This window comes from Ailuropoda melanoleuca, chromosome 4, assembly GCF_002007445.2.
Source record: "Ailuropoda melanoleuca isolate Jingjing chromosome 4, ASM200744v2, whole genome shotgun sequence".
In the NCBI taxonomy this organism is placed as follows: Eukaryota; Metazoa; Chordata; class Mammalia; order Carnivora; family Ursidae; genus Ailuropoda; species Ailuropoda melanoleuca.
This window is the reverse complement of record NC_048221.1, coordinates 136,392,201-136,418,684: the sequence shown is the minus strand read 5'-3', so window position 1 is coordinate 136,418,684 and position 26,484 is coordinate 136,392,201. Positions and strand designations below refer to the sequence as shown.

Sequence of the window (26,484 nt, the reverse complement as noted above, 5' to 3'; positions counted from 1 at the left end):
CTCTGCTGTGAGCCTGCTTCTTCCTCTCCCACTCCCCCTGCTTGTGTTCCCTCTCTCGCTGGCTGTCTCTATCTCTGTCAAATAAATAAATAAATAAAAACTTTTTAAAAAATAAATAAAAATAAAAAATAAAAAGAAATGACAAAAAAAAAAGATACATAAACTCCCCAAAGGACTCTTCCTCAACGCTACTCATAAACCCCTTTTGTTCACATTCCATAAGCCAATACTACTCATGTGGTCAATCATATACAGCGACAAAAACTGCTTTAAAAAAATAGATGTGGTTATGGTTACACAATATTGTGGATGTATTTAGTATCACTGAAGTGGTTAGAATGGTAAACTTCATGTTATACGTATTTTACCATGATAAATAAGAGATTTGGAAAATACTGAAAATGCTAAGTAGAGACATGATACATAAAAAGGACACAAACCAAAAATCTAGAGATAAAAAAATATCATATGTGAGATGAAAAATCCATTGGATGGGACCAACAGGAGACTAGAAATTGCAGAAGAAAAGACAACAGAACTTGAAGACATAGCAACAGAAATTATCCATAATGAAACACAGAGGGGAAAAGAAAACCAAAAACAGCAGACAGACTCTCAGTAAGTTGCAGGCCAACATGAAGGAACCTAACGTACATATAATTAGAAGACACCAGAGAGGGAAAAACAAAATAAAGGAAAAAAACACGTGAAGAAATAAAAGCTAGAAATTCTCTACACCGAATAAAAACTAAAACTATACAGATCAAGAGGCTCAACCAAAGCTAAAACCAAGCAGCATGAAGAAAACAACAACAGGCATATCAAATGATTAAAGCCAGTCAGAAAGGGGCGCTTGGGTGGCACGGCGGTTAAGCGTCTGCGTTCGGCTCAGGGCGTGCTCCCAGCGTTATGGGATCGAGCTCCACATCAGGCTCCTCCACTTTGAGCCTGCTTCTTCCTGTCCCACTCCCCCTGCTTGTGTTCCCTCTCTCACTGGCTGTCTCTATCTCTGTCAAATAAATAAATAAAATCTTTAAAAAAATAAAAAATAAAAAAATAAAGCCAGTCAGAAAAAGAAACCAGGAAAAAAAAAAAAAAAACACTATGAACACAGGAATAATGCTAGTCAGAAGACAGTGAAGCAACACACTTAAAGTACCAAAAGTAAAACAAACTATCAACCTAGAATACAATATACAGCAAAAATACCTTTCAAAAATTAAGGAGTCACTAAATAAAAATGAAATTACAACTTATCAAAATTTGTGGGTGGCAGCAAAAGCAGTAAAGAAAAATTTATACCAAAAAATGCAAACTCAGGAAAAGACCTAAATCCAATAATTTAAGTTTCCTGAGGAAAAACCTGACAAAGAAGAACAATTTAAGCCTATAAGCAGAAGAAAAATAAATAAGAATGAGAAGAACTTCATACTTATTAGGATAGCCATTACAAAAAGAAAAAAAAAGAACTACACCTTAAAATAACAAGTATTGGCAAGGATGTGGAGAGACTAAAATCCTTGTGCACTGCTGAATGGTTCAGCCACTATGGAAAACAATCTGGTAGTTCCTCAAAAATTAAAAATAGAATTATCATGATCCAGCAATTCCACTTCTGGATATACAATGAAAAGAACTGAAAGTAGGGTCTCCAATATTTGTACACTTGTGTTCATAGCAGCATCATTCATAACAGCCAAAAGGTGGAAGCAACTCATGTCCATCTACAAATAAGTAGATAAACAAAATTTCATATATAAACACAATGGAATTATTACCCAGCCCTGGAAAAGAAGGAAATTCTAACATATGCTGCAATATGGATGGGTGAACCTTGAGGGCATTATGCTGAGTGAAATAAGCCTTTGACAAATACTATAAGGCAAATACTATACAATTCTACGTATATAAGGTACCTAGAGCAGTCAAATTCATAGAGACAGAAAGTAGAAGGGTGGTTGCCAGGGGCTGGGGGGAGGAGGGAATGAAGACTTGTTCTTTGATGGGAATGGAGTTTTGTTTTGTTCGTTTGTTTTTTAAGATTTTATTTTAAGTAATTTCTACGCCCAATGTGGGGCTTGAACTCACAACCCTGAGATCATGAGTCCCATACTCCACCAACTGAACCAGCCAGGTGCCCCATAATGGGTATGGAGTTCAGAGTTTCACAAGATGAAGAGAGTTCTGGATCTTGTCGTAAAACAATGTGAATGTGCTTAACACTACTAAACTGTACACTCAGAAATGGTTAAGATGGTAAATCACATATTATGCATTTTTTACCACAATAATAAACAAACAAACAAATCTGGCATTTGTTGAAGGCTTACAACATGTCTGTCACTATGTGCTTTAGATTACATCATTTAAACGTAACAACTTTATAAAGGAAGTATTATTATTATCCTCCATTTTACTGATAGGTTCAAATGTGAAGAGATTCATAAGGTGACCCAGTTAAGGGCAAAAAAAAAAAAAAAAACACAAAACCCCAAATATGACTCCAGAGCCTGAGTCCTTAAACACCTTGTTATACTGTCTCTATATTGTCTTTGTTAAACAGTTATTACTTTTATGAAGGAAGAAATGTTGCCAAAAGAAATATTCATAGGGACGCTTGGGTGGCTCAGGTGGTTAAGCATCGGCTCCAGTCATGATCCCAGGGTCCTGGGATTGAGTCCTGCATTGGGCTCCTTGCTCAGCAGGGAGCCTGCTTCTCCCTTTACCTGCCGCTCTCCCTGCTTGTGCTCGCTCTCTATTTCTCTCTCTCTCTGACAAATAAATAAAATCTTTTTTAAAAATTTTTTTTCAAAAAAAAAAGTTCATAATACATATGGGGGGGTTGGAGTTTCCCAGCTAAAGCAGTTGATGTGTTTCGAAGATAGAGCATGGTACTTTTCAAGATTCCATATACAATGAAACAATTCCATGTTAGTAAGTTATTCTCTCCACTTGGAGACGTTAAAAAAATTAATTAAGGAAGATTATAACCAAACAACTCACTTTTGGAGAAGCTCAACCTGAACCTAAGAAGATTCTCAAGAGAGTAAGTTGAAAAATCAGATTTAAAAGATATTCTAAAATCTGAAATCCTGTTAATGTTTACAACATTTTATATCAATTAATTTTCTAAAATATCTATTCAGCTTGTCCAAAAATAATGGTTACCAATTTCTTACACAGAGCTTCAAGTTTTTGCTTTAGGAAATAAGCATAAAAATGAGAAAAGGGGTCACCTGGGTGGCTCAGTCGGTCAAGCATTTGACTCTTGACCCAGCTCGGTCTTGATCTCAAGGTTTTGAGTTCGAGCCCACATTGGGCTCCATGCTGGGTGTGAAACATACTTAAAAAAAAAAAAAATGAGAAAAGAAAAGAACATTACCTTAGAACTCTAAAGGTACAGATCCTTTCATAGTTCTGCCATTTACTGGCTGCATTTCTTTGAGCAAATTATTTTACCTCTCCAAACCTCAGTGTCCTCATTCAGGAAACTAGGAAGAATATTATCTGCTCCATATATTTCACAGATTGTTCTAACATATGAGACAACACACAAAAATGCTAAGATGCTAAATCTTTTCACTATAGAATAAATAAAACCTTTACTGAAAGAATTTGTTAGCTTATACTGATAGATACTCAGACTTTTTTACTTTAATATGACTTTAACACTGACAGATAACACATTTTTCATTATGTCTGCAAAAAATGGGCAACTAACTCTATTCTACTTGGAAGGGGTCACAATATTTTTTAAATGTTTGAAACTAAGGATTTCTAAAGAGGATATTTTTAAAGAACATGTCATTTTGATGTGACTAGAAAATGAAACAGAAATCTAACAAATTAATAAAGCACTTCAGAACAGTGCCTGGCACATAGTAAGATCTACTACGTGTCTTTTTTTTTAATTCCAGTACAATTAACATACAGTGTTATATTAGTTTCAGGTGTACAATATAATGATAAAAATATGGAATGCTTCACGAATTTGCATGTCATCCTTGAGCAGGGATCATGCTAAATCATATCTGTACTGTTCCAATTTTAGTATATGTGCTGGCGAAGCAAGCACGAGAACTGTATCTTGCTAACCATGTTACTATTATTGCTATTGACAATAACTTTAATGATATATCATAAAAAAACACTTATTCAATATGCTAAGTTTCAAGTATTTATTATTAAGAATTTTAAAAAATTTAAAATATCTTCCACAGTTTAAAGGAAGTTTTATATACAGCATTTATATCACCATTTTCCATTAACCATATTTTATACACACTTCTCACAACAGAAATCTCACAGGAAGCATGAGTTCACAGTAGCAACCCCTCCTTGGAACACTCCTCTAAGAAAATCCTCTTTTGAGTTCTATAAACCATCCATCCATAATTAAATACATAGCCAGGTCAGTTTTGAAAAAATACCATTGTAAATACATATTTGTCTTCATCCAAAGTTTGGGTTCAAAGCAAACTAAGTACAATGAGGCAAAAGTATTTCCATATACTGCATATTAGTAATATTTGGGGAGTTAGCATTTTCACTCCAGGCAGAGAAACCTACATGTAAAAAAAAAAGAAAAAAAAAAAAAAAGCCTGGAAATGGGAAGAAAGCAGCTTCATATGAAGTTATTTAATAGGGGTAGAAATTGGGAGGAAGAAGAGAAGTTATAAGAGATAGGGCCGGAAAAGTCAGGTCATTAACAATCTTGTAAGAAACTGTATTTCGAAATTTTCCCTGAATAAATGGGAAATTAGTCATTTAAGTACTTTAAGTTTGGGAATAATAGGATTAGATCTGCATCTTATAATGAGTAGTTTGGTTGGAAAGTAGAAAATGGATAGGAGCTAGGAAAGAACAATGGGGAAGAGAATACTGCAACAACCTAAGAAAAATGTGATGGTCACATGAAGTGGGAAAGTAGCAGTCAGATGGGAGAGAAATGAATCATATGTTAGAGATAACACTGACAGAATCTGGTGATACTGAATGTGAAGTCAAAGATGACAGATACCCAAATAGTCAGATTTCTGGCTCGTTCCAAGCCAGACGGATAACGGAATCACTAATCCTAGAAAATGAAGGAGATCTGAAAGCAAAGGGGGAAAAAAATAATATTGCTGTAGATATGCTGATCTTGAAGTATCTGTGCTATATCTGAGTGGAGATGTCTTGTAAAGGTAGCAAGCTGATGTATGAGCCTAAGGCTCAGAGGCAAGCTTTCAGGTGGAAAAATGGAAATCATCAACATACAGATGATAAAGAAAGTCCTAGAAATAGACACAAGCTAAAAAGAAGGCAAAGAATGAATTAAAAAAATAATAATAAGTAAGCAAGAATCCCATTTAGCAGAGGAAGAGAAAACAAAGGAGCCTGAGACAAACAGCTGGAGATGCTCTGAGTACTGTCATAGAAGCCAACGGAGCAATTTGAGAAGTGTCAAGTACTTCTGAACATTGGATAAAATGATCGTTTTAGCAGCAAGGAAATCAGCATAATCTTGAAGTGAGCAGTGTTAGTGATGGGACAGAATGGGAGGGAGATTATAGCATACCGAGGAATGAACAGAAAGTGAGACAGCAGAATTTGTTTTGCTGGTGAGGGGAGGGGCAAAAGGTAGAAAGAATTGAGATTTCTTTCTAAGGGTCATTTGGTTATTTGTTTTAGGTGAGACATTTGAACAAGTTTAGCCAAATGAAAAAGAATCCAAATTAAGAGAGAGATGAAAGACAAATAGAATTAATCAACAAAAGGAGAGAATGAGATCCAAAGCACAGCTGGAGAATCAGCCTCAGACAGAATGATGGATACTACATCAACTGAAACAGAAGGAAAAGGAAGAACAAATGGTACAGAAGAGATAAACGCGTGAGTCAAGTAACAGGAAATTTAAGGGATCTCCTTTTGATGGCTTCTATTTTCTCATGAAGTGAGAAGACCATCTGTGGAGCATACTTTGCTCAAAGAAAGAAAAGAATGTTTAAAACAGACCCTATGGGGGTGCCTGGGTAACGCAGTCGTTAAGCGCCTGCCTTCGGCTCAGGGCATGATCCCGGGCGTTCCGGGATTGAGTCCCACATCGGGCTCCTCCGCTGGGAGCCTGCTTCTTCCTCTCCCACTCCCCTGCTGTGTTCCCTCTCTTGCTGGCTGTCGCTGTGTCACATAAATAAATAAATAAAATCTTTAATTAATTAATTAATAAATAAATAAATAAATAAATAAATAAAACAGATCCTATGGAGAATGACAGAATTGCTCTGCCACCTTGAAAGTTCTTACAAGAAATAGAGACCATGAATTCACAGTACTACTGATGTGGGTAGTAATTTTTTCCTCCATCAGTGCTCAATAAACACCTTTTGTATAAGCCAGAGAGACAAACTGATCCAAAATCTAGGTGCAAATGCATAGGATACAAATTCAACAGGGCAAGGAAACTGAGAATTCTGGCAAGAGGTCTGATGATGGACATGGATTCTTGCCTGCTTATAAAGGAAGCATTTGGTGGAGAGAGGTGTCAAGGAACTGCAGATCTCAAAAGCATCAATGAATAGGTTTAATGAAAGGATAAGAGCTCAGGAAGAGAATGTTTGAATAAATGATCTCAAAGGTAAAGCTGATTTCAGGGAATGGTAAAGCCCAAAGTAGTTTCATGGGAGTAAGTAATTGAGTTAAGTGAAGATCCCCACTAGAGATGAGGAAACTGTGAAGCCTGGAGTTAGGGATAGGGATAAGTAGCAATTATAGAAGACCTCATAGAGAAAATAAATTTGAGGTGGATCAAGAGTTCTCTAAAAGAAAAGACACCAGGTCTCTCTGGAGTTAGCCAGTGCCTGCAATTAGAAAAGTCTATGTCTAGTGCATCATAAGAGTCATAACTCTTTGGAAGGAGTCAAATGAAGTCTGGATAATTTATATTGGTTTAAGGCTACATGCTAAGACTATTAGGCAAAAGCCCCATTGGTTAGGCTTGGTTTGCAAGAACTGAGAAAAGCTTGCCATCTATCTTAGATAGTAAAAATCAATATCCATCCTTGACCATAAAAAACCCTGTTTGGACCACATCTTCTTAATCCTGTCATCTGTTGAAGGGCATCTCGGCTCCTTCCACGATTTAGCTATTGTGGACAATGCTGATGTGGTCCATATATACGATGGAATATTACTCAGCTATCAAAAAGAATAATTTCTCAACATTTGCTGCAACATGGACAGCACTGGAGGAGATAATGCTAAGTGAAATAAGTCAAGCAGAGAAAGACAATTATCATATGGTTTCTCTCATCTATGGAACATAAGAACTAGGAAGATCAGTAGGAGAAGAAAGGGATAAAGAAAGGGGGGTAATCAGAAGGGGGAATGAAGCATGAGAGACTATTGACTCTGAGAAACAAACTGAGGGCTTGAGAGGGGAGGGGGGTGGGGGAATGGGATAGGCTGGTGATGGGTAGTAAGGAGGGCACGTATTGCATGGTGCACTGGGTGTTATACGCAACTAATGAATCATCGAACTTTACATCAAAAAAAATAAAAATAAAAAAATTTATTTAAAAAAACCCCAAAAAACCCTGTTTGGAGCTGCACTGTTTCACAACGCCTAGTAGGGTATGATAAAGAATAAAAATATCTCATTAACCAGATAAAACATTCCTCCTTTAGATTTAATTCTTCATTTGTAAAATAAAGGGATGTACTAGAATCATTACCATTAAGAGCCAACCCTCCCCCTCCTCCAAAAAAGAAGGCAGCAAACCTTACATATAGACTCCCAGTTGGGAATCAGACTAACCATTTGATAAAACTTCCTAAATAACACTAAATTCTATAGGCTCTGTGCTAGTTACTAGGCAGAGACATAAAGATGAATACTACACAACTGTATGAGGTGATGAATGTTAACTAAACTTATTGTGGTAATTATTTTGCAATATACTTAAGTCCAGCCATTATGTTGTATACCTTAAACTTACACAGTGCTGTACATCAATTATATCTCAATAGAACTAAAAGGGAAAAAAAAAGAAATTATCTTTAAAGCATTTATGCCAGTTACCCTAAAAACTAGGTTTTAATTCCCAAATTTCCAATAAACCGTGATATGCAAGTTAGAAAAATAATGACTACTACATGGTCACAATCATAGGGGAGCTCCTGATCTGATATATAATAAGTAAATAATCATAATACATAATGATTCTAATCACAACAGAGAGTACTATGAGAGCAGAGCAAAGAGTCACTGCCTGGAGTTAGGGAAAGGGATAAGTAGGAATTACCGAGGAGCTCACAGAGAAAATAAACTTGAGGTGGATCTTTAAAAAGAATTAAAACTATGACTAACAACAAGTGCTCAATCTCATTAGCAATAAAATATTGAAATATATATTAAAAACAAAAGGAGATACTGGCTTTTTTTCACCCTGAGATTGGCAAATAATGTAAAAGGCCGATGATATTTACCTCGTAAAGATAGGGGACTATGTGTATTCTCATCACTATTGGGATTACTTTGGAATTTAAATGTGCACATGCTTTAACAATCCCATTTCTAGAAATCTACAGAAATATTCACATATATGCACAAAATTAGTGACGTTCACTGCAGCAATGTTTATAACAGAAAAAAACCACCTAAATGTCTATCAATACTGAAACAGTAAAATAATTACAGCAAATCCAGAGAAAAAAACTAGATGAATTATAAATTCTGACTGCATGGTTTCCAAATAAATTTAAAAAGCAAATACAACAGATATGTTACAGATGCATTTTGGTTATTAAAAAGAAAAACAAAACCCTGTAAGTATTCGTGCTTTTTATATGCAAGGAAAAAAGGAAAATGATACACCACTGTTGTATGTATACACTGTTATGCAAACAAGGAAAGTCATACACTGATGTGCTGTAAAGTGGTTGTTTCAGAAGACTGAGATCAAGGAGAAAGGGCTAAGAGAGAACTTATATTTTATATTCACTACTGTAATTTTTAATTTTTTTAAATAGGCATGTATTACTTTTGTAATTTTCAAAATGAAGTTTGTTTCGTCTGGTTTTTTAAGTTGACAAAGCAAGAATAAGAGGGAGCATTCCTGTTAGAGACAGAGACAGTACAAATAAAAGAAAACGGTATATTTATTCAGTTATTGGTGAAAAGATGATTGCCTCTACCCCTGGTCCTGTTCACCCTCTTCCTTTTCACATCTCTGAAGATAAGTCTATTTCCCCAAAGCCCATCATCTGTGAGCCATATATCCCATCAAGACTTTTTCCTGCTTGTGGTCCTGGCTGGCTCAATCAGTGAAGCATGTAACTCTTGATCTCAGGGTTGTGAGACCGAGCCCACACTGGGTGTAGAGATTACTTAAAAAAAATTAAAAGAAGACTTTTCCCTGCTATTGTCCCCTTTTCATGGGGACCTTCAAAAACCCCCTCCCTTTACTTCTAATGGAGGAGAGAGAGGGATAGGCACCTGAGCGCAAAGGACCAACCACAAGATAGAAAACAGTCTATGCTGAAGTCTCTCTATTCTAAGAAAAAACACTCAGATATAAATTTAAAAAAAGGTAGTAGATAAAATTCGTTTTCTAATTCATAAATGCCACAACAGGGAAAGTATATAACGTATCATCATAACGGTTTGTATTCCCATACAAACTTCTCCCTATCTTCATTTTAATTATGCCTGGATACTAATTCAGTTTTTCCTAGTCTATAGAAATACAAATTCTTACTCCATGAGGTTAAAGAGTTGACAATAGACTTACATTAGCCTACTCTGTTAGCCAGATCCTAAACCCCTAAATCAGGAAATTTGGAAATTACATGATCCAAGGATATTAAATAGTTACTGATTACAGTACCCATCAATACAGAATGATCATAACATACACTATTATGCTACTTTTAAATATTTTCTACACGATTAAGTTATAATTACCCTGTTATGCCTACATACCAGAATCTGTATCAGAGGTAATACAGCATAATACCTGCAGTTTACATCTTCCAAACCATTCTTTGAAGTTGTTTCTCAGCTCACTTTTGTTACTAAAAGTAGGCCAACAGCTGCTAAATTCATGCCACAGATTAAAAACTTTTGGTAAAACCCAAATGCTCCTTTAAACTTTATATAAAGCATGATTAACATTTTTGCAAGTGAATAACACAAAGGCTTAAAAATTTTGTCATGACTTTTCCTAATATTTATAAATCAGGATTTCTGAAATTTAACAACACATAAGAACATCAGACTCTGTTTTTATAGTTTAATATCATACCAATTCTAAAAGAATATACCTTAAAAAAATAAATAAAAGAATATACCTTAGCTGGGAAAAATTGACACCTAGAATATAATAAATAAGCCTAAAATGAATAAAAACAAATATTCACTGAATGAAACTAATTATCCTCCATGAATTAAAAAATAAATATGCCAACTAATTTTTTATTCAGTTGATTTAGTACTTTAGAGAACCTAATATGTGCCAAATAATGTGCTACCATTGTTGGGAAAAACAGGTTACCACCAGGAGACTGATACTGTATCCACATACCTTTTTGAAGACACTTATAGCCATATATTACTTGGGCTATTTTACAGGTAGTTTTTCAACTGTCTGTGAATAAGCTTAAGTTCTGTACAGTTTACAGAACACTAATACCTAGGGTTAGTTTCCCACTGGATGTAATTTTTACATCTCCTTGAGGTAGACAGATATAGTCTTATAAATTATCACAGTCAAGAAGATAATAAATAAAACATCTAACTAATTAATACCAGTCTTAGCTCCTCGGACTCCAAATCCAGTGTTCTTGCCATCATACTACTCTGCTTCTCTTTTTAAAATACACTTGAAAATTACAAAGTCAGTTAAGCATGCAATTCTTGGTTGCAGCTCAGTTCATGATCTCCATCCAGGTCGTGAGAGTGATCTCCAGCTCACCAGACTGAGCCCCACAGTCTGGCTATGCACTCACCAGGGAGGCTGCTTGGGACTCTCTCTCTCCCTCTGCCCCTCCCCCAACTCAAGTGTGTGGGCACGCAGGAGCACACTCTACTTCACTCTCCCTCAAATAAATGGATAAACCTTTAAAAAAAATCAAGTCATTTCCCTTCATTTTTTTCCACCCTTACGATCTTAAACAAAAACTAAAAAATTCTTAAAGAAATTCATTTGTTTTTTCACATATTAATATAGGTTAAACAGGATCCATTTTATGAACTTATTTAATGGAATTTTACTTAAAGAAAATGATTTGAAATGAGTGTTCTATTTTCCAGATTCTTACACTTCCATTTCACAGATTTGTTGTAACTTGAACCAAACTGAACAATTCTGTTTACAAGAGGATAAAAAGTAGCATAATAAGATATTATGCCAGAGACTTACATTCTCCATATTATCTTAAAAGATAAACTTCCCTATACTAAAACTTATAAAAATCCCCTCTTACCAACTCTCCCCCAAAACCTGAGTAATTAACTTCTTAAAAATGTATTCAGTGTTTTACTTTATGACTTCCTCTGAAGGAAATTTCACAAGCCAGTTTTTACTAGAGTTTCCTTTTATTAGTTCATCCGTTGTTCTCCTATTCTAGGAATATCTTAAATATGGAAAACAAATCTGTCTTCAGTAATGCCTCCAAAATGTTTAATTTTATAGCTTCCCCCCTTTTACAAAAATATATGCTTTTACAGATTTTTTGGGGGGGTGGGGGAGAATTGTCTCTCAGGAAACTACCAGCAAAATCGGTTACATGAGTTTTTGCAATCTCTTACATTGTAACATCTTGCTTTTATGACTAAATTCTTCCGCAGCCAGAATATAACAACATTAACAAAACAAAACATATTCATACTCTAATTTTAAATATTGCAACCATGAATTATATATTCCATAGCTAGAGTCAGAAATAATGCCTCAGAGCTGCTTTAGCATGGCCATGACATAACAAATCATGAAGTCTCAAACTAAATTGCATTTTGTTAAATATTTAGAAATGTTGGAACATCCTGTGCAATGCTCAGGTATTATGGAATAGGGATTCTAATGACCAGATTGTAAAATGTTTCTAAATTGAAAAAACACTTCCAATGAAACGTTAATAAATCAGATGTAACAAACTTCTAAAGATAACTGCAGAAGTATATTAGTCAGTGAAAGGAGGACCACCCAGTTTTGGATTTGTTTCACATCTTAGTTATCTATTCAGCAATAACTTGGGAAGAATGGATACATTTTAAATAACAAACTGTGACAAATCTTTAGAGCTTTAAAGATATTATGTGTTACCCCATAGTCTCTTAAATATTAATTAGTATTGCCTTGGCCACAAGTGTGTCCAATTTTATTAACCCCAAGATAAAATCTATAAAAAGTGAGTTGCTAAAGATTCCAAATACTTTAAAAAAAAAAAAAGATAAAACTCACAACTGCTATTCCTCTAATAGCTATAACTATTAACACAAGAATCAATAAATGAAAACTTTTTCAAATTTCTAAAATACTTACATACCCCTTAACCACCAAAATTAAAATGGCCACACAAGAGGAAGTCTAATATACAAATACTTGAGAAATGAAAAATAGGGACTATTTATCCACTATGTATAAATTGTCTGGGTTTTCCTCTAATTTCCAATGATGTGAAGAGACATAACCACAAAGAATGTGCATTTTTTAAAAATCTAAACAGTAACATATTAATAAGATGACCGTTATATAACCAATAACTTGAAGACTGCTCTGAAAATAAAATTTCAAAATAGTTTAATATAAAGATTTTGAATATTTTACAACATTTTATTTTTTGCCTGCTTTGAAAGAGACCACAAAATAATTTTTTGAGTGACTTTATTATTTTTTAAACACAGGCACATTCATAAATATACATACACCGTGCTGCCTTAGATGCTAGTGAAATTTTTCTTTCTGAATTAAATCAACTGTCAGTGATTAAACAGGCTGTCACTATTTGCCTGTCACCATTTATTAAATGTGAAACATCAAAATCATGTCTTTTCTAGGCCAATAATTGTCTGTAGACTCTATTTCTCATGAAAGGGTAAGATGCAATAACATTTCTATATCATTATTTTATACTGTGTATATTATATCACAATAAAAATTGTTTTTCATGTCTATGTGGTCTATCTTGTCTGATTCTTCCTTCAGAAAAGCTCAGCAAAGCAAATCAAATTTCCTTCTAAAATAAGAAAAAGAAAAACCTCGGTCTAATTCCTATGGAGCTCTAAAAAAAAATAGAAAATGTGATGACCCTTGATTTTTCAGAAAATCTGGCGCTTCTCCATTCACCAGCCTTTTCCACAGATACGATTTTGTGTGCCAAGGAGATTTTGACTATTTGGTTTTGGTTTTGTCAGTCAGTACAAGAAGCAACACCTACAAATTTCTCAAACTTTGATCTGCACATTAACCTGCATCAGAATCACCTGAGATGCTTGATTAAACTGCCCCCACTACAGACATCTAAATCAGAGAATCTGACATGATTTCTACCAAGTACCTTGGGTGTGATCCTGGCTTCCAACACATAATTCTCACTTTCTGGCTTCATCCAAGCCTTGGTGAGCCACAAAAAATATGGCAAGAAAAAAAATAAGTAAGTATTCTCTTTTCCTCAGATAAAAATTTTCGACCCAATGCCCCCCTCTCTGTCAATCTTTAAATTACAACATTGCACCTCTCATCTCAGTGGTTCCCACACTTTCCTGCACTTGAAAACCACCTGTGGAACTTTTAAAACTCCTGATCTCCAGGCCGCATCACATACTATTACATTAGAATGCCGGGGGGGGGGGAGGCCAGACATCAATATTTCTAAAGATCTCTAGTTGAGTGCTATATATAAGATTTGTAAACCACTGTCAGCTATTGGATTTAGCAGATACAGATCAGAAAATTTGTAACTTAAAATGACCTATAAGAGGAGCCTGGGTGGCTCAGTCAATTAAGCCCCGAATCTTGATTTCAGCTCAGGTCATGATCTCAAGAGTGGTGGGATCAAGCCCCGAGCTGGGATCCCTGCTCAGAACAGAGTCAGCTTGAGTTTCTCTCTCCCTCTGCTCCAACACCCCCCACCCTGCTGACTTGCTCTCACTCTCTCTCAAATAAATAAATCTTTTAAATAAATAAATAATAAAATAAAATGACCTATAAGGGCCAGGACATAAACTATATTGGTATTAAGTTTTTAAATTTCCAGATATATCTTTATACATTTCATTTTTATTTTAATCCAGTAGGAAAATTTTTGTCAATTCATTTATTAAAACTTCCTTAAGATATCCTTTTTTGAAAGAATATAGAACAAAAAAACTGTTTCACGTTGAACACAACTAAGATCATGCCCTGCATCTAAAGTTCAAAGAAAATTTCATTATTTCATTTGCACATTAATTTCAGTGATTACATTTTGAGAAATATAATCAATGAGAACCCAATACAAAAATTCAAAGTTCACGTTTTAGATATTTAAAAGCAACTCCAAATATTCTGTTAATTCTGGAGAAATTTTGCTGAATTTAGAATAGCTACAATATGGTTAAATTTTATAATACGGTTTAAATTTTGCATTAACTCTTTCCTCAATTCTGACTTGATATCCAGCTTCTCTGAAAGAAAATATTATGACTGGATTAAGAAGATGTGGTCCATATATACAATGGAATATTACTCAGCCATCAAAAAGAACGATTTATCAACATTTGCAGCAACATGGACAGGACTGGAGGAGATAATGCTAAGCGAAATAAGTCAAGCAGAGAAAGACAATTATACGGTTTCACTCATTTATGGAACATAAAAAGTAGGAAGATTGGTAGGAGAAGAAAGGGAAGAAGAAAGGGGGGTTAAACAGAAGGGGGAATGAACCATGAGAGACTATGGACTCTGGGAAACAAACTGACGGCTTCAGAGGGGAGGGAACAGGAAATGGGATAGGCTGGTGATGGGTATTAAGGAGGGCACATATTGCATGGTGCACTGGATGTTATACACAAGTAATGAATCATGGAACTTCACATCAAAAACTAGGGATGTACTGTAGTGACTAACATAATATAATAAAAATATTATTATAAAAAATAATAATAAAATTCATGTGGAAAAATGAAAAAAAGAAAATATTAATTTTGATATTTACTAATTCCAAAAGATGATGACTATATGACCTGTTAGTGGCCCTTAGAGAAATCTAGTGATTCATACAGAAAAAAAAAAGTTTAATCTTGATTCTTTCAACACAGGCACACTGGTCAAACACAGCACATCATTTCTAACCATTCAACTTCAATTTGAACTTTATTCACATGACACATAATAAAATATGGCCATATGTATTTAAATAAATAAAAGTCCCAAGTATCACAAACTATGTAAGTTATCCAAAAAAGGTGAAACATTTTTCAAAATCATACCAATGTTTACCCATTTAATACTTGAAATATTTTTGCAAGGGTTTCAATATACAAAAACACATTTCACTAGATCTTGCAGGCCTCAAACTTCATGGCAGTTGGGCTATTGCACTTTCCTTTTATTTTTTTGTTTTAGAGGAGGAGGTGGAGGGGCAGAGGGAGAGGGAGAGGAGAATCTTAAGCAGGCTCCACATCCAGCGTCAAACCCCACACGGAGCTCAATCTCACAACCCTGAGATCATGACCTGAGCCAAAATCAAGAGTCAGATAGATGCTTAACAAAGGAGCCACCCAGGCAACCCCAGTGCACTTTCCTTTTAGAAAAACATCACTATAAACAAAATATTTAAAGTTCATCCTTAATAAATTAAAGCACCTTAGGTACTGAAAGAATTATTTCCTAAATTTTCCTTTCTGCAAAAAAAAGTCCCATTTGTGGTTATCTTTAATAAAAACTCAATACAATATAAACTAAAGCTAAACAGAGAACTTCAATTTCAATAAGCATACTTTTTAGTATGACTTCTAAAGGAATCATACTGAAACACAAGGTAAAACAATAGGGTAATATCCTGATACAGAATGGACAAATATGGCAGCTACTTTTACATCTGAAAAGAACATGGTCTTGGTTAAGTTCCAAAATTCTGCTCATAATTTAATCCCACAATCAATATCCATGCCACCTATGAACAAGAAGTAACATCTGTATTTGTATGTTAAATTCAAAGCCAAAAGCCAAGTGTAACACAGACTGTTTAAAACACCAGTAGTTAACCCACTCACAAGAACCAAGTTACAAAATTAATAGTAAGAACTGCTTTTTTAATTTTTATGTAGAACAGAAGTTTTATAAAGATAAATGTTGGGTCAAGATGAGAGAAATCAGTTTATAAGCTTAATCAAGATGTTCAAAATAATAATAATAATTAAAAAAAGGAAAGATCAGGGGCGCCTCGGTGGCACAGCAGTTAGGCGTCTGCCTTCGGCTCAGGGCGTGATCCCAGCGTTCTGGGATTGAGCCCCACATCAGGCTCTTCTGCTAAGGGCCTGCTTCTTCCTCTCCCACTCCCCCTGCTTGTGTTCCCTCTCTCACTGGCTGTCTCTATCTCTGTCAAATAAATTTTAAAAAATAAAAATAAAAAAAAGGAAAGATCAGCACAAAACTGAATGGAAAAACAATCAAACAATCAAAGACCATACTTTAAGTCAGAAGTACTTCAACTTGATCTGTAGCTTAGAAATAACTAGTAGAGACTTCACTGCCATCATCAGGGCCTACAGCTCAGCAAGGCACATTCATTACTTGGAAGCAAAAGGTACTACAATAAGGTTTAAAAAGAAAATAATGCTTAGTATTAATTAGGCCTTTCAGGTGGAGACACTAGTCAATAGGATAATTCCACCTATAAAGGGCTCTGATCTATATGTATCTGTATATTTTTAACCATTGGAATTGGCTTGTTGTATACAAAATGAAACTCCTTTTATTAGACCATACTCATGGTACCTTAGTAAAAATTTAAAAAACAAAATTAATAAGCACATGAAGCAGTGCTCAGCATCATTTATCATTAGGAAAAGGTACTATCATGGTTATGATCAAAAAGACATACAATGTCAAGTGTTATTTGAACATGTGGAAAAACTGGAACCTTCACACATCGTTGGTGGGAATGTAAAATGATACAGACATTTTGGAAAACAGTCTGTCAGTTTCTTAAAAGTTAAGCCTAAGAAGAAAAAAAAAAAAAAAGTTAAGCAGAAGCATACCATATGACCCACCAATCTAACTCCTTAAAATCTAGCTAAGAGAAGTAAAAACACATGTCCATACATATGATGAATTCACAAACAAAATAAGGTATATCTGTACAATGGAGTATTAGTCAGCAATAAAAAAAGAACAAAATACTGATATATGCTACAGCACAGGTGAACCTCAAAAATGTTATGGTAACTGGAAGAAGGCAGAAAGATGACTGAATATTGTATGATTCCACATGTATGAAATTTCCAAACAAGAAAAACTTACAGACACAAGAAACATATCAGCTGTTGACTTCCCTGGGAGTAAGGACTGACTGCAAACATGCTCAAGGAAATTTTGGGGGGCTAATGAAAATGGATTGTGATAATGTTGGTTGCACAACTCTATAAATTTGCTGAAAATCAGTACATTGTATACTTACAAATGGATGAATCTATGGTATGGAAATTACAGAATAAAATAAAAATAATAAAGAGAACTAATAAATCTAATAAACAATGATACCTATGTTCGACACCTGCTGACCACTCTCAACTGCCAGACTTTTATTTCGGAACTTATTCTAGGAGCAAATAAGAGATTGTAACGCTGTCTTCACAACTGCACTACATCTGCAGCCTGTATTTATCATCCAACCAACAATTATCAAAACTGCTCTCCTTTGCTAACTGACAGCCACCATTACATACAGAAGAAAAACCACACTCTAAATTCTCTTCTTTCTATGGCTGTTTTAAAATACAATGCAAAGGGAACAAGAAAAATCAAGTATTTGGGTTTGTTAGAGAAAGAACAGATTATTACAAACAATAAACATTTTAAAGCTAAATGAAAGTGCTGGTAATCAGATTGCTTAACATCTGAAAATTTTTCAAAACAGTCATTCATAGTGACTTATAATAAGACTTTGATCCCTGATCAAAATTTCTCATGTCCCTTAGCTTTCTTTTAATTTTATTAATCAATACTGCCTTACTATTAATACCAGCCAATATACCATTTTAAAGAATTTCGCCCTGTGAACAGACCCACCAGCATTTCATCTGCCCTTACTCATGAAGCACTGTTTCAACACAGGCATCACCTAGGTATATAAGAAGGAACTGGATATATTTAACCAGAAGAAAAATTAGGGTGTAAGGGGAACAGATGAAACTCAATAAATGATAAAGGCTGTGCAGCCCACACAAAGTATCCTTACTTTACCTAAAACACTGAATAAAATTAGCTTAAATCCTTTCCAAAACAAATTTGTTTCACCACAATCCAGAAAATGTCCAAATCATTATTCACTTTTCCTATTTCACCTCCAATTAATTCTATCACTCAAACCTCTCTGCATATACAAATATTTACTTATCTTCCTTCCTATAAATAGGTAAGAAATAAGTGACAGGAACATATATCAAAATGTTTACTTGGGGAATACTTTACTATCTCTTTAAGCAAGGATACATTTCTACAGGTTATCACTTTTATTACTTAAAAAAGAATTATTTGTTAGTTTGTTCAACAAATATTTACAGGACACAACAGAAGATAAAAAAAGACACATGTCCTAAAAGAACTTATATTCTGTTCATTAAATAAAGTCAAAAACCAAGAAGTACATAAGAAGACAACACTTAGTGTATTAAGCATTCCTCATCATAATCATACAGGTAATTAAGATAATGCCAACCCTGTTCTGCTCTGTTTCCATCTAAAGTATTACTGGAGAAGGTTCTGCTATTCATTTCCATGGCATATAAAACCCTAATAACAAAGTGTTAGAAATTAGTTCCAAGTCCATATCTCTTGAAAATAAAGAAAAGTGTGGGCCACCTGGGTGTTTTAGTCGGTTGAGGGTCCAACTCTTCATTTCAACTCAGGTCATGATCTAAGGGTCATGAGACTGAGCCCCACATCGGGCTCTGTGCTCAGCAGAGTCTGCTTCTCTCCCTATCCCTCTGCCCCTCCCCACATGCTGTCTCCATCTCTCTCTCTCTCTCTCTCTCTCTCAAATAAGTAAACCTTTTAAAAAAAAAGGAAAAAGAGAAAGAAACTTTCTATCAGTTGCTTTATAACTAAAAAGTCTAAACTCTTAGAGAATAAGGGAAATCAGATATTGAATAATAAGCAATCAATTAACTATAACAAAAAAATTTATAAAGCACTTTAGATATCTGAACAAACAATTCAGACCTTACCAAAATCATCAGAGCACTAAAAGAAAATTCAGGTATATGATACCATAATTTTGCTGATGGAGAATGTCCTAAGCATGACATCTAAGCCAGATATCACTCTACAGTGAGAAGGCTGATAAATTTGACTACACAAATTATTCGCTAAGTATAAAAGAAAATGACAAAGCACATATACAATGTAGTTCTTTTTTTCTATTTTAATTTTTCAGACACATATTTATACCAAAATGTTAATTTAACTCTATGTGGGGAGACCACATATGTCACTTGCATTTATACCTTTATTTCCTAAGTTTTCTACAATAAGAACATATTATTTTTATAATTACAAAAATTTACAGATTTCTTCCCTTCAAAAAAACAAAATCTAGGTTTTTCAACCACAGTTGCCTGCCCATTTACTTCAGGTAAAAAGATAAAAGTACAAAATAAATCAATAAATTCTGAATAGAGCACGGTTAAACAACAGAACCATAACTAACAATTAAGTGTAGTTACTAGATGGTAGATAGACAAATAAAAAGTCCACCTATCAGAAAATTCATTTTTTAACAAAGGCACCAAGCAATCCAATGAGAAAGAAAATGTTTTTAAAAGAAAGAAAAATGTTTTTAAAAAATTGGTGCTGGTAACAGTAGTTAACTCTATGGTATATTTGAAAGTTGCTATAGAGTAAATCTTAAATATTCTCACACTAACAACAATAGCAACAAACCACACAGTAATTACGTGAGGTGAAGGATGTGTTAACTAATGGTTACTGTGGTAAGCAACTGGCAATATATGCATGTATCAACTGTACACCTTAAACTTATATAATGTTATGTGTCAGTTACATATAAAGCTTGAAAAAAATGGTGGATTGTTTGGATAACTGGATATGGGAAATATTGCGGGAGGGAATAAACCTTGACCCCTAACTCACACCACACACTAAAACTGGCTTCATATCTATCCTAGACCTAAACATAAAAGTTAACTATAAAATTTCTAGAAGAAAGCAAAAGAGAATATCTTTGTAAGATGGGGAAAGGCAAATCTCTTAGGCAAAAAAAGCGATAACCATAAAAAATTTTTTGTTAAAAAAAAACACATGCCACAGACTGGAAGAAAACATCTGCAAAACATATATTTGACAAGGAACTGTATATAGAATAAAGAACTTGTTTAAATCAACAATAAAGGAAAAAAGAACCTTTAAATGGGTAGAAATATGAACAAATGTTTCACAAAGGAAGATACAGAAATGTCCAGTAAGTGCCTGAAAAAGTTATTATCGTTAGTTATCAAAGAAATGCAAAATTAAATTCACAATGAGATAACACTACCCACCCACATAGTGGCTAAAATTTAAGACTCGGTGTTGGGGAGGAACTGGAACTCTCATTCACCGCTGTGGGAGTGTAATGACCACTTTGGAAAAAGATCTGGCAGTCTCTCTCTCTCTCTCTCCCCGTCTCTTAAGATTTTATTTTTAAGTAATCTCTACACCCAACATGGGGCCTGAACTCACAATCCCAAGATCAAGAGTCACAGGCTCCATCAACTGAGCCAGCCAGGTGCCCCAATTTAACATACTTCTACCTTATGACCTATCAATTTCACTACTAGATAGTTACCCAAAAGAAATGAAAACATGTCCTCACAAAGATTTAATACAAGATTGTTCTTCGCAAGCTTTATTTAAAAACAAAATTTATAATATATAATAGCAAAAAACTCAAAACAACCCAGGTATCCATTAACAGGAGATGGCTAACAGACTGGTTTCACATATATCGGAATACTGCTCAGTTTTAAGAAAGGAACAAGCTGCTGATACGCACCAAAACATGTTTGAATCTCAAAAACTATGCTGAGCTAAATAAGCCAGATACAAAAGAGTACACACTATACAGGATTCCATTTATATAACATTCTAGAAGAGGCTAAAGTAATCTTTAGTACAAAAAAAAAAAATCAGAAGAGTGATAGAATCTAAAGGAATGGGGTGTGGAATTAGCTGAAAAGACATACAAGGAAAATTTCTGGGTTGGTAATAATGTTCTGTAGCTTGTTAAGGATTTGCATTACACAGGTGTGTGCATTTGTCAAAACTCATCAATAGTACACTTAAGATTTGTGCATTTCACTATATGTAAATTTAATCTTTAAAAAACCTAAACAAAAAAATAAAAAAGCCTAAACAAATACTGCCCTTTACTTAACAAAATGCATGCTGAAGTGTTTAAAGAAGCGTACCAATAGCTACAACTTACCTTAAATGAATCAAAAAAGATGTAGTGATAGATGGATAAAGGGAGGGATAGATGATATAAAGCAAATATAGCAAACTATTAATTAGATGGTGAGTATACAGATGTTCAGCATCAATTCTTTCAACCTTACTATACTTTGAAATTTTCCAAAATAAAATGTTGGGGAAAGGGGCACCTGGGTGGCTCAGTGGGTTAAGCGTCCAACTCTTGGTTTCAGCTCAGGTCATGATCTCATGGTCCTGTGCTCAGCAGAGAGCCTACTTGAGATTCTTTCTCCCTCCCCCTCTGCCCCTCCTCCCTGCACTTGCTCACTTGCTCGCTTGCTCTCACGCGCTCTCACTCTCTCAAATAAATAAATATTAAAAAAAAAAATGTTGGGAGAAAATTTAAACTCTACCCATTACCTTGTTAAGTTGAACATAGCATATCTTAAAACCCAACAATTCCACTCCTTAATATATACCCTAGCCTACAGATACTTCACATGGGCTCCAGGAATGTTCACAACAATTCTGTCCATAACAGCAGAAAAGAAAAAAAAAAAAAAATCTAAATATCCATTAGATAGATTGGAGCAAATAACTGCAGTGTGGGTGCATCTTAGATATTTAACTCTTACTGAAAAAAGCAAGTCACAAAAGAATATAGTGTACAATACAAATTTTAACCTTTTTTGAAGTTAAAAAAGTAAGTAAAACTAAACAGTACTGTGTAGGGATACATACAAATGTGGTAATCTATAAAATAAAGCAAGAGAATTAAAAAAAAAAAAAAAAAAGTCAGTGGGGAGCCTGGGTGGCTCAGTTGGTTGAGTGTCCAAATCTTGATTTCAGCTCCGATCATGATCTCAGGGTCATGAGATCAAGGTCCACATTGGGCTCTCTGCTCAGCAGGGACTCTGCTTGAGATTCCCTCTCCCTCTCCCTCTGCCCCTCCCCCTGCTCACTTACGCTTGCTCTCTCTCAAATAAATAAATAAATCTTCATAAAAAATTTCAGGGTAACAGGAAAGAATGCATGAAGACTGATCAAGCAACACCAACGCATGGTAACTTCTACAGGCTAGTATTCTGTTCATTAAGTTGGAAGGTTTTTTTTACGCTTCATAATTCATATTTGCATGCTATATTCTCTTAATGTTTAGAATATTTCAGAATTCAAAATGGGAAAAGAGGACTATGGATCAGGACTCAACCAACACAACAACTTAGGTTTCAAGATAATTAGTCACTGTTTCTTTATAACTACAGTGTTTGAGATGTATGTAAGTCTACATTGGCCTTACATGGGGGAAAGATGTTTCCGAATTCAGAATTTTCTGGATTTTAGACTGGTAATAAAGTACACATACCATATAGTACATTCCTGAAAACCCTCTTGCAAGTTTGCTGTAGCACCCTGAAATCAAACACATTTATATTTCTCCAAAGAAAGCTATTCCAATTATACCAAGAGGGACAAATTGATCATAAATATTCTAACATCAGATCAGGTCAGATGTTACGATCAAGTACATTTTACCAAAACTTTGGCTTTCAGAGTTCTTTATATAGCAAAATTGTGGGTGAGGGACTAAGGACTGGTACTTTCAAACAGGTTCAACTTCACCTAAACAGTAAATACCATACGTTACTTTTTTAAACCTCTCCAGCTAATTCACTGTCTTTAATGATCATCAAAACACAAGTTTTAAAGTAATCCCATTTATACTATAAATGCCCAACTTTTATTTCACAAAAGAAAAACATGTATAAAACAATTTTTCAATTTTTATTCTATTTCACCTTTATATCTTTATAATATTCATGCTTATTACACAGTGGGAAAAAATACACATAAAATTTTACTTTAATTAGGAAGATAGCCAGTACCAAGCTGAAATCTAAGCACTGTGATAAGAAATATTTTCACACAGTTTACTGATATAATGAAATCGATCAAATAAAGCATTTTGTATTCTAAGTCACTGAAATTCATAAATAAAATTTTAATCACCTTTCCTCACCAATACCAGTCTTAAGTAACAGTTTACTCAAGCCTTAAACCCAGGTTATTATAACCATTTACTCTTTTAGTAAAACATATCAAAACCCAAAAGCACAGATTTTAGAAAGATCTTTGGAAAGATCTTCAGGGGCACCTGGCTGATTCAGTCGGTAAAGCATACAACTCTTGATCTCAAGGTTGTGGGTTCAAACCTCATGTTGGGGGTAGAGATTACTTTAAAAAAACAACATCTTAAAAAATAAAAAGAAAAGAAGGAAGGAAGGAAGGAAGGAAGGAAGGAAGGAAGGAAGGAAGGAAGGAAGGAAGACAGGCATCTCTCCAGCATAATATTAAAGCACAATTCTTTTTACCATATTATCTGGGAAAGCAGTATGAGAAGCTGAGTCCTGACAACAGAACATGGGTGTTTACCAAAAAGTTTCAAACACTGCAGAGGCATACCATTGAAGTCCCTCCCCTCCAAAAAAAAAAGTATTACAGAAACAAACCTCTCTCAAAACTCTATTTTTGGGGAGCCTGGGTGGCACAGTCAGTTGATCGTCCCACTCTTGGTTTGGCTCAGACTGTGATCTCAGGGTCCTGAGATGGAGCCCCAGTCTGACTCTATGCTCCATGGGGAGTCCGCTTGGGATTCTCCCTCCTCTCCTCCCACCTCTCTCCCGCACCCCCTCCCCGCTCCGTCCATACTCTCTCTCAAATAAATAAATAAGTCTTAAAAAAAAAAAAAAAAACCTCTATTTTTAGGGGCGCCTGGGTGGCGCAGTCGTTAAGTGTCTGCCTTTGGCTCATGGTGTGATCCCAGCGTTCTGGGATCGAGCCCCACATCAGGCTCCTCTGCTGGGAGTCTGCTTCTTCCTCTCCCAGTCCCCCTGCTTGTGTTCCCTCTCTTGCTGGCTGTCTCTCTCTGTCAAATAAATAAAAAATCTTAAAAAAAAAAAAAAACCCTCTATTTTTAAATAATACCAAGCAGCCCACAATTTGCAACCACAAAAGGGAAATACTCTCTTCAGATTAATTTAAGGACCTACGTAAAGCGAGGAGCATCTAGAGAAAAAAGACAAAGTGTTTTAACACGGACGCAGTCTTAGAATTCAGCTTTACTGGGATGCCTGGGTGGCTCAGTAGGTTGAGCGTCTGCCTTTGGCTGGAGTCATGATCTCAGGACGCTGGGATCGAGCCCCACAGTGGGCTCCCTGCTCAGCGGAGAGCCTGCTTGTCCCTCTCCCTCTGTTCCTCCCCTCCTCCCCACACCCTCCCTCCGCCCCCCCCAGCTTGCTCTCTCAAATAAATAAAATCTTAAAAAAAAAAAAAAAAGAATCCAGCTTTACTTATGCTTGATTGATGATTGCTAGCACTTTTCTGATGGCAAATTCAAATTATAATGCTATATATTCAAAATTATATATATAGCAAGAAATGGTTGCCAATAAAACCATTTTACTTTTCAAAGGAAACTTAAAGCAATTAACTATACTAACTGCACACATAAGTGAACTAAATGTAATGAGCACTACTAGGTACCACGCACTGAGCTAAGCACTTTGCATGTAATCTCATCTAACATTTTTTCCTACAAAGAGAGTTTTACCTTCTAAGAATAATTATACAGTAACTTCTGGTATATTTCATCTTCAAACTTTTGTCATCTTAGTATACAACTTTAAATGGTACTTTCTGAGCTCCTAAATGAAGTAACTAAGACTCATGGCAGTGTTTTTATTTGACTATATTACTTAAGTTTTCTGTTACAGAAAAAATACTTTCTATAGTAAAACCAAAAGAAATGCCATATGCAGTAAAACAATGATCAACTGTGATGTGCAGGCTAAATCATAAAATAGCAAATCTTTAAAGTGATCCCAGTCATTATTTCATTAGTATTTCAGGAAATATGTTTTTATAACATTCTTGCAAAGATTAATTCATGGAGTTTCTGTTTGGAAAGACAAAAAAATTTCTGGAAATGGATAATGGTGATGGTTGCACAACAAGATGAATGTAATTAATGCCACTGAACTGTACACTTAAAAAATGATTAAAATGGTAAATTTTAGGGTGCCTGGGTGGCTCAGTCGTTAAGCGTCTGCCTTCGGCTCAGGTCATGATCCCACGGTCCTGGGATCCAGCCCCGAGGCGGGCTCCCGGCTCAACAGGAAGCCTGCTTCTCTCTCTCCCTCTGCTTGTGTTCCCTCCCTTGCTGTGTCTCTCTCAAATAAATAAAATCTTAAAAAATAAATAAATAAAAATAAAATAAAATAGTAAATTTGATAAATGTTACCACAAAAAAGCTAAACTCATTCTACTATTCTGTACGATACACATAATTTAAAACAAACTTACTACAGCACAGTGTCAAAAAAATTTTTCAGCTCATCAATTTGCAATAGAAGCACTGCAACCTTGCTCCAAAGAAAAGAGTAAGGGACAATTTTTGGCCCAGTAAGATTTACTTCAACTGAGAACCATAATATTTAATCAACTAAAAACAGCAATAGCAAAATCTGTCCAGTCAGCAGCATCTAATGTCAACTCTTCATACCAACAATACATCACCTTAATAAAAGCGTAAAGTGTCTTGGCTGTACTGAGCACTCAGTAAATGAATGGACCAAATTGTTTACTAAACATGTGTAATGTTTCACTTTTAAAAACAGCCTTCATTTTAATAATTTAGAAAATAACAAAACAGAATGTATGAACATATTACAGGTATAATTAGGATATTCCAATATCCCTACTAGAACCTGAATAATTGTAATTAACATCAGTAAAGACCCAAGAGATGAAAGTGCAGTAAAAAAGTGCAGTAAAA

At 34.9% G+C, this 26,484-nt stretch overlaps 1 protein-coding gene and 1 non-coding gene across 5 annotated transcripts in view; both read right to left on the bottom strand.

The window, feature by feature from the left end:
* The window catches only part of ROCK2 (Rho associated coiled-coil containing protein kinase 2), a 136,831-nt gene that overhangs the window by 108,686 nt on the left and 1,661 nt on the right, over positions 1–26,484 (bottom strand). The gene's annotated exons all lie outside the window — the stretch shown is intronic.
* Positions 3,968–4,075, bottom strand: LOC117802172. Its single transcript, XR_004625213.1, has one exon. It is a non-coding gene; the product is annotated as a U6 spliceosomal RNA (small nuclear RNA).